The sequence below is a fragment of the Rattus norvegicus genome, chromosome 4, assembly GCF_036323735.1.
Source record: "Rattus norvegicus strain BN/NHsdMcwi chromosome 4, GRCr8, whole genome shotgun sequence".
In the NCBI taxonomy this organism is placed as follows: domain Eukaryota; kingdom Metazoa; phylum Chordata; class Mammalia; order Rodentia; family Muridae; genus Rattus; species Rattus norvegicus.
Genome location: NC_086022.1, coordinates 127,227,056 through 127,239,771, shown reverse-complemented (window position 1 = coordinate 127,239,771; position 12,716 = coordinate 127,227,056). Strand labels below are relative to the sequence as shown.

At 41.0% G+C, this 12,716-nt stretch overlaps 2 long non-coding RNA genes across 4 annotated transcripts in view; one reads left to right on the top strand and one right to left on the bottom strand.

Annotated features, from left to right (window-relative positions):
* Positions 1-12,716, bottom strand: part of LOC102555978 (uncharacterized) — a 230,490-nt gene that overhangs the window by 7,437 nt on the left and 210,337 nt on the right. Inside the window, exon 5 of one of the 3 annotated variants that reach the window (XR_005503755.2) lies at positions 6,613-12,716. This is a non-coding gene — a long non-coding RNA (uncharacterized LOC102555978). The other 2 variants (XR_005503757.2, XR_005503749.2) reach the window with 2 other exon arrangements.
* Positions 1-12,716, top strand: part of LOC120102344 (uncharacterized) — a 46,720-nt gene that overhangs the window by 22,098 nt on the left and 11,906 nt on the right. Inside the window, exon 2 of the long non-coding RNA XR_010065878.1 lies at positions 1-3,090. This exon is cut by the window's left edge and continues 19,043 nt beyond it. This is a non-coding gene — a long non-coding RNA (uncharacterized LOC120102344). The remainder of the gene's footprint in view (positions 3,091-12,716) is intronic.

The following is a 12,716-nucleotide window of genomic DNA, read 5'->3' as shown; positions in this document are numbered from 1 at the left end:
TTTGTCTCCAGAACAATCCTTTCTACCTCTCCGCTTCTGCCTAGTCCCTTTCCTCCACTCGAATAGTATCCCCATTGCTTTCATGTCATGTACACACATAAACACACACATATAGAAATATGCATTGTAACTCAGGGTTCTGCATATGAGAGATCACGTAATATTGTTTTCCTTTCTGTTATCAGTGCTCTCTCTTCATTTCCCTCCCGTATCCCCAAAGTCTTCTTTCTACCACTGTGTGCATCACCTTTTTTTTTTTTTTTAAAAAATCTACTCATATGCTGATAGGCATCTAGACTGATTCTACATCTTGGCTGTTATGACTAGGGCTTCCCTAAACATTTCTGTGTGAGCATCTTTGTGATGCTTTATTAGATTTCATTGTATATATGCCCTTGAACAAAAGAGCTGGATCATATGGTAGCTGTATTTTTAGTTTTTTTGTTTTTTTGTTTTTTGTTTTTTGTTTTTTGGTTTTTTTTGGTGGAACCACTGTACTGATTCACATAGTGTTCGAAACAGCTTACAATATGCTCTTTTCAAGCTATAGAAATGCCCTTGCAACTTCTACTGTCTCGTGAACTTCTAAGGGTTTTAAGAATTCTAAGATTATCTTTTCTCAAAGACATGTATACTTGATAGCTAAGTCTTAGAGAACAAAGGAGCTTAGGGACCTCATGGACCTGTGGCTGAGTCTCAGAGCTTGGGAACCAGGCAGGGAAGAGCTGTCCTGCTCAGCTTTAGTGAAGGAGTCTTCCCAAGGACTTGAGACTACTCAATGTCTTAGCAGAACCCCACCCTCTCAAAACAGCTACACAGAAATCCTCCAATTTATTCACACCAAAAAGACAATGCTTCAAGGCCACTGCTCTAAATCCACAGAGCCTGAGGAAGTGTGAGGACAGTTTTATAAATATAGCAATTCAAATCCCTGGTGTGGCTTGTATCAGATGGCCCAGGTGGTGGTTTTCTAGCAAATAAAAACATGCTCTTTGGACATTCATCCCCTTGGGTCCCCAGGATATGTCTTTCTCTCTCTGCTCTTTACAATCCAAAACATTCCAGTTGGCAAAACAATAGACTTTACCCCTGGTAGACCACTGTGAGTTGACTTTAGACAATGATTGTTCTATTTCCAGAAAGTTACTGGGGATGGAAGAAGGAGGCCTCAGAAAGCCAGTCCCAGTTAGATACCACCTCAGGGGCTCCTGCTCCACAGACCTTCCAACCCAGACCATTTCCAGTGTTTGCACTTCCTTAAAGAGCTAGAGGATGTTTTTTGTTCTGCTCTAGAATGGTGTATATGAATTTCTGGTCCCGCAGCCCTCATGTGTGCTGACCTGTAAGCTAGGAGATACAGTTCAACAATAGAGCGGTTGCTTTCTTTTCTTCCCACAGTGTTCTGCTGTGTACAGGAAGAAAGGTTGAGTAAGCGCTGCTCTGGGCATTCGATTGGCCCTTTGCTGTAGGTTTGTGGAAACAAATGTTTCCCTGGGGGTTTTCTATGGTAGCTACATTTTTCTTCTTCACTAAATGAGTCATTAATATTTTAATATGGAGCTGGGCCTCATGTCGACAATTTATATGCAGGAAAACACCCTCCTTTTTCCTCAAAGCAATGAGATCCCCCACTCCCCACCCCTAAAACCCACTAGGAGGACAACTTAAAAATAAGTAAACATTTGGGTGGTCTGTTGATATTCACAAAGCACATTTGAAATTAACTAATTTGCCTTCTATGAGAAACAGATTTTAACGCTGTTCAAAGAGTTGCTTCTTTGAAATTAAGTAGCACAAGTTGTCTCTGCATGTCCTCTAACTTGTTTAGACTGTAGTCCTAAGGGCAGCATTTGCTATTGAGGGGAAACAGGTCGCCAAATCTAGGGACAGAAGGCTACAAGGATTTCAACCATCAACAGCAAAGAGGCAAAAGAAGTCTTAGTATTTATGATTTTGTATTTTAAAAATTTGTTTCTTTCTTATCCTCTTCCTCTGGAAAACTCTCTCTGCCCTAGGGGAACCACCCTTGTAAACTGCATTCTTGATGCTCTGGGATTAACTAACTTCAAGTTGGGTTTAAAGAGCTAGACATTAGCCAGAAAGCCATAGGGAAGGGAGAGGTTGCAGGCTTTTCTGGTCCCACAAGTCCTGTAATCCTTTACCAATACACCCTTCTGTGGATCTTCAGCCCAAGGGGCCGTCAGGAATTCTGAGCTTGTTAGTCTCTGGGCATCTTCCTAATTCTCCTGTTTCCTAAACCACTCCCACACCTCCCTTAATGAACAACTTTCAATATAATCACTTAACTGCCAGGATTCCAAAAAGTGAGTCTGCTGGCTTTTCCCGAGAGAGCCTTAAGAGTAGTAGGAATGGTGTCTTCATGATGACTCAAGAGCAAATGGATCGATTACAATCCCTGTGTGCTTTTTCCTAAGTTTTCTGATATCCTATACTAAGCCTTGCAAGGTACAATCTCAGAACTGGAGGCTGGAAAAGTCCACTAAAGTCATGAACCGTGAGGCAGGAACCACTGACAGAGTACTTAGAGCCAAAGCTTGGGAATCTCCAAAGGAAAGAATTCTTAAATAGAAATATTAAACTTTCTTTTTGTAGATATTTTTAATAGTGTATATTAGCTATCCAAAACGGTGGGCTTCTGTACGATAATTTCATATGGGCCTATTCACCTTGCTCATTACTCTACCTTTATAAAATATTTTCTATGAATGGCCCTGGGTAAATGTGGACACTTTCTTTGTTTACTAATAGCTATGAACTTGTCATTAACTACTGCTGTTTCTAGTGGCAGTGACAGCCAAGTAGCATTTGGCCTTGCAAACATGTCAGTATTGAAGTGATGATGAGCTTTCCTTTTACAGACATATAGCATGGCATAAGCTTCACCCCTTTTCGTTACAGATTCTGCACATTTTTGGGATGTTTGAAATTAGCAAGCATTGCCACTATGGGATTCCAGATTGCTGTCATCGCTCCCAATTGAAAGCCCATGACTGCTAGAGCCCTCCCCTCTCATCCCCTGGGAACTACTAACATCTGGGCCCTATGGCTTTGCCTACTGTAGAATTTCATGTAAGTGGGGTTATGCAAACTTTCACAACTGGCTTCTTTCACATAGCATGTTATCTTTAGGATGTATTTGTGTTATAAATATAGTCTTTCACTCTTTCTGGGCAAACAGCCTCTTGTAGTGTGATTTCAGTCTGCTTACTTTTTCATTGGGTGATAGATTCAGAATTTTGGGCACCTTTGAGATACGGTGCTTAATATTACTGTCAACATTTGGGTCCAAGATTTTACGTGGGCATGCATATCGATTACCTTGGGAACTATGTGCATTTGCCTCCCTACCTAGTACCTTCTTCATTCTTGCAATTAGTCCTTGTGTTTCATATGTGTTTGATTAATTCCAAGGATGGCCACTTGATCAAAATTAACCATCAAAAGAATTTTGTACTCCTGGCATGGTTAGCAGTTCATTCATTAAGGATCATTCAAGGTAAGTCAGTGTCCTTTGATAGACTAATATGATCACCCAGACATACATGGAAGAAGTGATTTCCCAGGAGAATACCTTATCATATAGATATTAGAGTCCCCCCTCACACACACACCCATAGGGAGAAATTACTCAAATGATGGAGAGAAACACAACTAGATTTATTTGAGTGCCTGTATCCTCTTGGCTTTCATTAGGCTACTGAGTTCATACTTGTTTCAAAAGAGTCACAGTATCCTTCTCCTCTCCTAATTCTTTGCTTAGAGTCCAGAGACATATACATAACAATATTCTCATATAGCCTCCTGCTATGTGCTGCTCATCAGAAAGATGTTGGTTTCTGGGGGCCAGTGTCCCGGGGGACTAGTTCCTGGCTCCTAGAGGCACTCTCCAGGCTGCTTCAGGTTTTGACACTCTTGTTTATGTGGAAGTGATAGAGCTCGGGAAAGAAAAGAACTCCTCCTCACACCTGCCCCCAACATCTTGCATTTTCTCTTGAAATTTGTGTTTTTCTCTGACCTTTACCCAAGCTTAGGGGGATAGTAATTTGAGTATGTTTGCAGTCCTGGTGCTGGGACAGTGGCTTGCATATGCTTCCTGTGTCACATGGATTTTATCTGATCTACTTCTGTCCTATGCCAAGCTAGTTTGAAAAGCTTTTGATGTTCTGTTAGTTTTCAGGGACACCGAACTCATGCTGTGACACCTGTCACAGACAATGAGCATTTCTGATGACACACTGAGCTTATCAAGAACAAACAAAGTCAGGATGAAGATGGCACTTCTCTGTAAGGAGAATTCAAAGGAAAAGGTGTTCAAATCAGAATGAGATAAACAAACATGAAAAAAGTCATGGCTTGCAAGATCAGATTGGAGGCAATAAATATCACCTTCTTCCATGGTCTTGGTGGCTCTCTAATGTGACAAGTGACACAGTTAGCATTCACTGCCATGATCTAATTTCATCACTGTAACATCCCTACATATAACTGTTCTCACTATCATTACATAGATGGGAAATCTGATGTTCAAGGATATTGGATAGATGGCCTAAGACTGCACAGCTTGTATGTGGTAGAATATTGACTTTAACCTCCGCCCATATGCTACCAAAGTCTTCAAAACAATGACATAAAAATTCCTATGGATATATGCAGCTTTGGTTTTAGTTTCAGTTGTGTAGGTCTTTATGTCTTAAAAAAATCAAGCTGCAAATATGCAAATGAAATGAGAAAACTTCCCATCACTCTCACTTTTTTATGTGTCATCTCTAACTTCTTGCATTGTCCGGCTATAGCTTTATGGACTCTGACCCAGTCTTCAAGGTTTATTGCTAATGCTGACTTGGTAGGAAAGCTGAGTATTTGGCTGGTAGAGTAATCTGCCCAGAGTTTCAATGCTAACTCTGTTTAAATCTTGTCCCTACTGAGTATAACTATTTAATTTCTTTGTCAGAGTATACTTTGACACACACAATACCCTCCATAGATAGTAAACACACATCTAATATTAACTCCATAGCAAGGAACACAGGAGGATGATCAACACGGTTTAAAGGTGAATTATACATAGTTCATTAAAATGCTAGACATGGTAAAGGGGTGGGCTCACAAAGCCCCATCCCTGGTTGAGGAACTATTAGCCATTGATACCTTTTACAGGAAGGAGAATCCTTTTTCTTCACTGATTTTATCTACAGGTTAGCTGTCCATTTCCTAGTAACGCTATAACCATGCACATCCATACACAATACACAACCCTAATCAAACCTAATAGGTTATTTAAAAATAAAAAGGGGCACCTATTGGGAAAAAAGAGATGTATATGAAAAAGATATGTGTGTATGTACATATATATATATATGTGTATATATATGAAATTATCACAGAGTGAATAAATGAAATTTTCCTAAAATTTCAGAACAAAATTGTGAATTTTGATCCAAAGTTGATTGATTTCAGGACAATTAACTGGCATCTTAAAGACTTGTCCTTTTCCTGAATAAAAATTATTTTCAAGGTAAGATCAGACAACCATCCAACTTTATGGTCTGGGCTCTGGGTAGCAGTCAAGTTTAGGGCAACTTTACTTCCCCTTAGAGAAACCGTCTGAACACATTTTATGCAATGAAGGAAATATTCAGTCTCATCTGGCTATTAGGATAGCCACTGACCAGCTTCATACAGCCCCTGAGCTTTGTGTGTGAGTGACCAGGGGACTAAAGTTTTAATTTCATTTAATTCTGTTTGATTAGTATTTAATTTTGAAGAGCCATGTGGGATTAGTGACCACTCTACTGTATGGTCAAATCCTCGACTGAACATCAAATGACCTTTGTGTGAACTAGCCAGAACACTTCGTGTGACTTTGAAAGGGCTCAGGGTAATATGTTTGCTTTATTTCCCAGCTTGGGGATTGTCATAATTAGTTTTGTCAACTTGACACAAACCTAAACACATCTGGGTAGAGGGAACCTAGATGAGGAACTGCCTCCCCAGGACTGGCCTGAGGGCATGTCTGTGGGGGGGTTTCTTGATTGCTAATTGACGTAGGGGGGGCCCAGCCCAGTGTGGGCCCTTGCCACCCGTGGGCAAATAGGCCGGGATTGTATAAGAATGTCGGCTGAGCATGAGCCAAGGAAAGCAAGCCAGAAAGCAACATTTGTCTATGGTCTCTGCTTCTATTCCTACTTCCGGGTTCCTTCCACGGCTTCCTCAGATCATAGACTCTAAGCTGTAAGCCAAACAAGCCCTTTCCTCCCCAAATCAGTTCTAGTCAGTCATTCATAACCACAGCAGAGAAACAGAGTTGGTCAGGGGTATTTTTTTTAAATAGGCTTATTTTTTTTCTCCTATATTTCCTTCTATCAATCTACATTTTTTTTGATGAAAAAAATTGGGAAGAGACTGGTCTATTTATAGATGGCTGCTAGTGGGGCTCGTGCCCAGCGTTCAGATCACACTGAGGCCTCTCTGGGGAAAGAGTATGCAGTGCTGGGGCACCACTGCAGGCAGGGTGGGTGCAGGCCCGGCTGGGGACAGAGGGAACTAACATGCTGTCCTTAGGAGGTGAGGAGTAAATGTCACAGGAAAGACCTTGAATATGGTGGTACTCATCCCGTTCCTCCATCAAGGACATTAGGAGATGAACTGTTCTTCAAGGCTGGACTTGTAGTGTTATTCACCCTCCGAGTAAGTTTCAGCTAAGGTGATCCCAGGATAGGAAGGTTCTTGGATTTAATTGTTTACCAGCGAAATTCCTAAAAGTCTCTTCATACAGAGAATAAGCTCATCTAATAAGAAAAAGAGGGAAGGAAAAAAGAAAAATGTATATTCTTTGTGGTAAAGGGGCTGTGGGTGGTACAGCACTATTTGTCTAGTGGGGTTGTTTCAGAAAGAGAAGAGGGGAGAGAGTGGGGTCATGGAAAGAACACCCCTTTAGAGGCCCTGGCATACCTCATTTAGAGTAGACCTGTCCCTGGTCTGTGTTCCCAGTTCTTACAGGGGCTTTGCCCTTATTGAATGCAGGGCTCCTCCTTGCTGACTCCTCGGCCTCCGCACTCTTCCCTGCACAGAGCTGTCCCTGTCTCTTTTCAATGCGTCTTCAGCATGGACTCCCAACGATTATGTTTGCCCTGGCTTGCCTCAACGTTTATCTGCTTGTTGTTCTGCCCCAGATTTGCTGTCTCTGGATGGGACCTAAAGCTTAAGGATTCCAAGTTTGAAATCCATTTTCCAGGCCTGGCAACCTGTGATGCTGGTTTCTTTAATCCTCCTCTTTCACATGGCTCTAATATGTCGAGGACTTTCCTGAAAGGTTAAGTAAACTTTGGTGGAAGTCACAAGAAGTCCCAGAGAAGGAAAGAAAGTTAAAGCAGGAATCGTGACTGCATTCAAACAGCCTTGAAATTTTTTCTCTTCAATATTTTTAAGCCCCACTCACTTTAAATGGAAGACTCCTGGAGATATGTATCAACGATACCATAAAACCACAATGGCTGTCATTCCCCCCAACCAAGACAATGGAACTAAATGATTCGTTTATTGCTCTTGTTCAGGAACATGGCTCTTGGGTTATAATGAACAGTTTATTGAGTAATTACTATGACCCAGCCAACATGTTAGAACTGTCAACAAAAGCACGCTTTAATGCTCATCACACAGAGTTAGTCCTGTGTTCGTTCCCCTGAGAAAAGTTTAGATGCTTCACCCAAGATCACTCATCTAGCAAGAACAAGATCGACCCATAGATTAAACTCTAGGTGTGTTAATCCCATTGTTCAAATCAACAGTCTTGAGTTCCAGTGTAAGCTTTGAGTTTTAGAGAGTAAAGAAATTATTTGTAAAATGAAGATGACAATATTCTGTCTTTAAGGTTAAGGAGTTGAGACGAGTGAGAGTTCATTTCTAGACTTTAAAATGATGGGCATATGTACCGTGTTATTATTTTATGCATCCATTAGTTAGTGGGATACCATGCTAATAGGATTCTAATTAATTGGCAAAGAATGCTCAGACTGTAGCTGAGAAGCCTCACTATCCATAAAAGGAAGACATTGGCTTTGGACTTGCTCCAGCTTGACTTAGTTACTGAGCGACATTGAGCAGCTCAATTAAAGCTGGCCTGGCTAATGAAGTAGCCAGCTCGAAGCTCCCTGGTTCTGCCCTGGGTTTTGACACTCTCATTTGTTTTACACAGTATGCAAATATACAGGAGTCCAAATACGAGACTATTACACTGTTGGTTTTTTACGTGTTTGAGGTCTAGGTTAGAAAACTTGACATGAATTTGAAGAGCCTCATGGTATTCTCTTTGCCTTATTCGAAGTTTCGGGTGATTTTTCTACTTTTCTGGTCCTACCTTCTTATTTCTATTCTAATGACTCAGATGGTCTTCCTAATTCTGAACGAGTCTTCTCATGACTTAAGAGTCTTTTTCTCTGCCCCAGGCAAAGAAAAGCAAACTGGACTTAATTGAGATACCTCTTTAATATCCAAGTCCAGTGCTTCTCCAGAAAGGTTAATGTCACATGCCAATGATCAGAGACACGCCCTTCCAAAACCAGCCCTGTCGAGAATGGCATGTTTGTGAAGGGACATAAAACTCAGCATGTTGTAGAATTCTCTCACATAGTATTGAAACTTGACTTTTAATTTTTTCAACTTTAGGAGAAAAATGCTATCTCAGTTTAAACAATGCTTCCTTAAGGGACACTGCAGAGAAATGACCGAGTCCCTGGAAACTGACTGGGCAATACTGTTGGTATTCAGGAACTTCAAGTCGTAAATTAATCTCAAGTCAAATTTTTGTGAAATGTCAGATTTTAGCAACCAAAAAACAAATCAGTCAAACATATCCACAGATATTATCACAGAATATGATCTGTACTTCATGCCTTTCCGAGTGAGCCACTTCTGAAGACATTGTGAGAGAATCTACATTTTCCCATAATTTGCAATTAGCAAGGTGGTGCTGAAATGTTTGTTAAGGCAAGATGGTGATGATGATGATGATGATGGTGGTGATGATGATGGTGGTGATGATGATGATGGTGGTGGTGGTGGTGGTGGTGGTGGTGGTGGTGGTGGTGGTGGTGGTGGTGATGATGATGACAAATAAAAGAAAAAATGCTTAGCCCTGGTTTGGATTGAGTGAGACCATGGCAAGCAATGTTACATTCTTTTCTTTCTCAATAGCTTTGACTCTTCTTTTCTTTGAGTATTGGTAATGCTCAGAAGACATTTTCAAATATCTGACTTCCAACTCTAAGGCCAACTAAGAAAAAATGACCTGGAATAGGGATTTAGCAGAAAGACAAACAAAAAACAAAACAACTTCAGAACATTTAGCTTGGGCTTCACATCAGAGAGAGGTTAAATAATATATATGGCCAAAGAAATATTTATCCAATAAATTCTACCTGTCAACATTGTAAACGTGGTATTAAAAGCCCCAGTCCTGTTTTTAGGAAGCAACGACAGAGGCAAGGGACTATGAACAAGCTCTGCCATCCGCTCCTACTTGAAAAAGACACCCAGCCTTCCACAGTAGATCCTCCAGGTCTGCTTAGAATGATTGACAAGGGCTCTTTAGGAAAGAAAAGACAGGGGAGAAAACTCAAACCCTTTGAGTTGGTGCACATCATGCAAAGAAGATAAAGCATTAGAAATTTGGTAAGTTGACCCTTGGTTTTCTCTTCTGAATGAAAAAGACTATCTCCATTGTTCTTGCTGACTAGCATCGAGGCAGGCCCACCTCTAATCATGTTTCTTACTGAGGAAGCCTCAGAAGGTATGGGAAAAGATCAATCTTAGCATGATATGGCTTCCTTTTTTAATTTGATTGATGCCAAAAAACCTGCTTTGAGTGGAAGGCTTCAAAAAGCCTTCAAAATGCAGTAAATCCATTTCCTTGGCCTCTGCAGGGCTCCTGAGTCATGGCCCTTAGGTTTTGCTTCTTTTTTTTCTTTTTCTTTTTCTTTCGTTTTTTTTTAAATCCTCCCTCTCTGGATTCTGCATATGAATCAGAACACTTTGTACCATGGAGAAACAATATAAATAAATCATGTGATAAAATGACCTTTTTGAAATCACGTTTTGGCTGGACGATGCTTTTCACAGCTGTCTCTCTGCTCTGACTGCAGATGCCAGGGCGAATGCAGCTTTTACAAGTCCCTCACTGAAGTCTGACATCCAGTTGAATCCAATTCTGAGGAAGCTAAATTCAACACACTTCCTTTTCACATTTTTTTTGGCGGTTTGAAAACACAAACTGCCAGTGATCTGGCATGTGTGCAAGTAATATCCTTATCTTTGGCCTTCAACATTGCTTCTGGAGGGAAGACAGTGGTTCTACGAGAAGGGGCCTGATAACAAGATCTGGAGACAGGATTGCTTGCTTATTTATTGTTTTTGTTTACTGGAATCATTACAGAAGCTCACTGTCCTGGGAATTGTTTACTGCAGTGTCATGTAAAGAAGGAAGTGGCCTGAGAAGTGACATGGGAGTCCTCTCTTTCTGTTGTCCTTTTACTAAAAAGTGTGACAGGTCTACATATGCCAGGAGCTGAGACACAGATACAGGGGTGAGACCAGGGGCAGGATGTGAGATGACTGGGGGTGGGGGGCATTTCTCCAGGTGGCCCAGTTTTGAGGAAGTATCTGACAGACTGCTCTAGTTGTCAACATTGCCTAATCCACATGTCAAACAACATTTCCAGGAAATGTCCTGTTTGTGTTCCTTTCCAGAAGGATTAGAATTAACAGATGCACGAGTCCCCAGAATGACTGGAGAAGCTGTGAGGGAGAAAAACATGGCTAGCTGGCCTCCCTTCCTCCCTTCCTTCCTTGCTTCCTGCCTGCCTGCCTTTCTGCTTTCCTCCCCTCCTTCCATTTTGTTTTCAAATTAAAATTTATCTGAGTTGTTATGTATCACTGGGGGCAGAATAAAAAGTAGAAATTAAACATTTTCTCTGAAAGCAGTTCTGGAATGTTCCTGCCCCTTTCTTTCCTAGTCGCGCTAAGTTCTTCTGGAGGGATAGAAAGAATAAATCATAATTTAAAAACAAGAAGCATCTACTCTCCTCCTATCCAAGTGACCTGTGTGTGACTCTTGCCTGGAAGCTAGGCCCTCCCTTCTCCCTTACTCTCCTTGTGACTTCTCTCTGGTGCCCTCCTTTGGATGGCTCAGCTCTTCACTTCTCAGAGTTTATCTTCTTTCACTTCCATCCACTCCTCCTCCTTTACACTCCCATCCCCCTGCCTCTCTCTCTCTCATCAAGACAGCTTCTGTACCTACTTTACTCACTTTCTAACGATAGAAATTGGGTTTGTAGTTTTCCTTGGAATCCTAGCCCAGATACATTGCCCTGAGGTGGACATAGAAGAGGGAAAGAGCCCACTCCTCCCACTCCTGCCCCTGTGCCCTTTTTTGATCATTAAGACAGATACTTAGCTTCTCATGGGCCAGCTCCACCAGGGATGGTTGTAAACTCTACAGGGAAATTAAAAAGGTAAAATAAAGCGATATTTTAAAAACTGTGTTAGCCACATCTCAGCGCTCAAACTTTGCTTTGAAAAACCCGAACAAGAAAATATTGTTGTGTTTTTGAGGACTTCATACAAAATAAATGTTCATCATTTTGTTTATAGTTTAAAATTTGTTTAAGGTTCAGATGGCAAAAAAGATGGTGAAAAATCATTAATGCCAATCATTTAATGCATGTAATAAATAAAGATACTTCCTTTCCATTAAAGGCAGCTGACATGCTAGCTAAGCATTAGTATGGATCCTATAATGGTGCCACCAGTCAACCATTTTGACCTACAAAAATCAGACTTTCATGTGGTTCCATGTAACAGACTGACTTTATGTTGTTTTGCTTTGGACTAAGTATGTCTATAGTTTCTAGTCCTGGAGAACACACAGGGGCTTCATCCCTCACTCCCACTGCCAATCCTTTAGGAGCTAAAGAGGTTGGGTCTTCTTTCCTGACAATCTGATGGTACAACTCACCTAGAGGTGCCAATCACAGGTCAACAGCTTAACTCTTACCAATCTAGTGGAGATTAGAAATACATCAGGAGCCCTGATCAAAACTATGCATTTCTTACAGGTGTAGTGATGTACTTGATGAAGACGTGATTGGTGGATTAGAGATGGTATGCTATACATTGTTTTGGATGAGCTCAGCCTAAAGTATTCATTTGTTTTTCTTTTTCTTTCTTTTTTTTTTTTTTTACCAATCCTTTATTTTGAAAATGGGAAAACGAGGGCTAGGGCTATAACTCAGTTGGTAGAATGCTAGCCTAACATGCACAAAACCCTGAGTTCAGTTCCAAGTAATGAGTAAGTTAGGCTGATGACGAATGCCTGGAATCCTAGCATTCTGAAGTCGGGGGTGGGGGGGGTTGGAAGTCACTCTCAGCTTTGTACTGAGTTAGAAAGTAGCTTGAGCTAAAGGAGAACCAGACTCTAAAGATTAAAATAAAATAATAAATCAAAATAAGCAAAAAGGAAACCAAAACAAACTGTAAATGCCTTACTTTGGGTTTTATTGCTGTGAAGAGACACCATGACCACGGTAACTCTTATAAGGGAAAACATTTCATTGGGGCTGGCTTACAGGTTGAGAGGGTTGGTTCATTGTCATGGTGGTAGCATGTAGCCAGACATGATGCTGGAGCCAAGAGTTCTACAT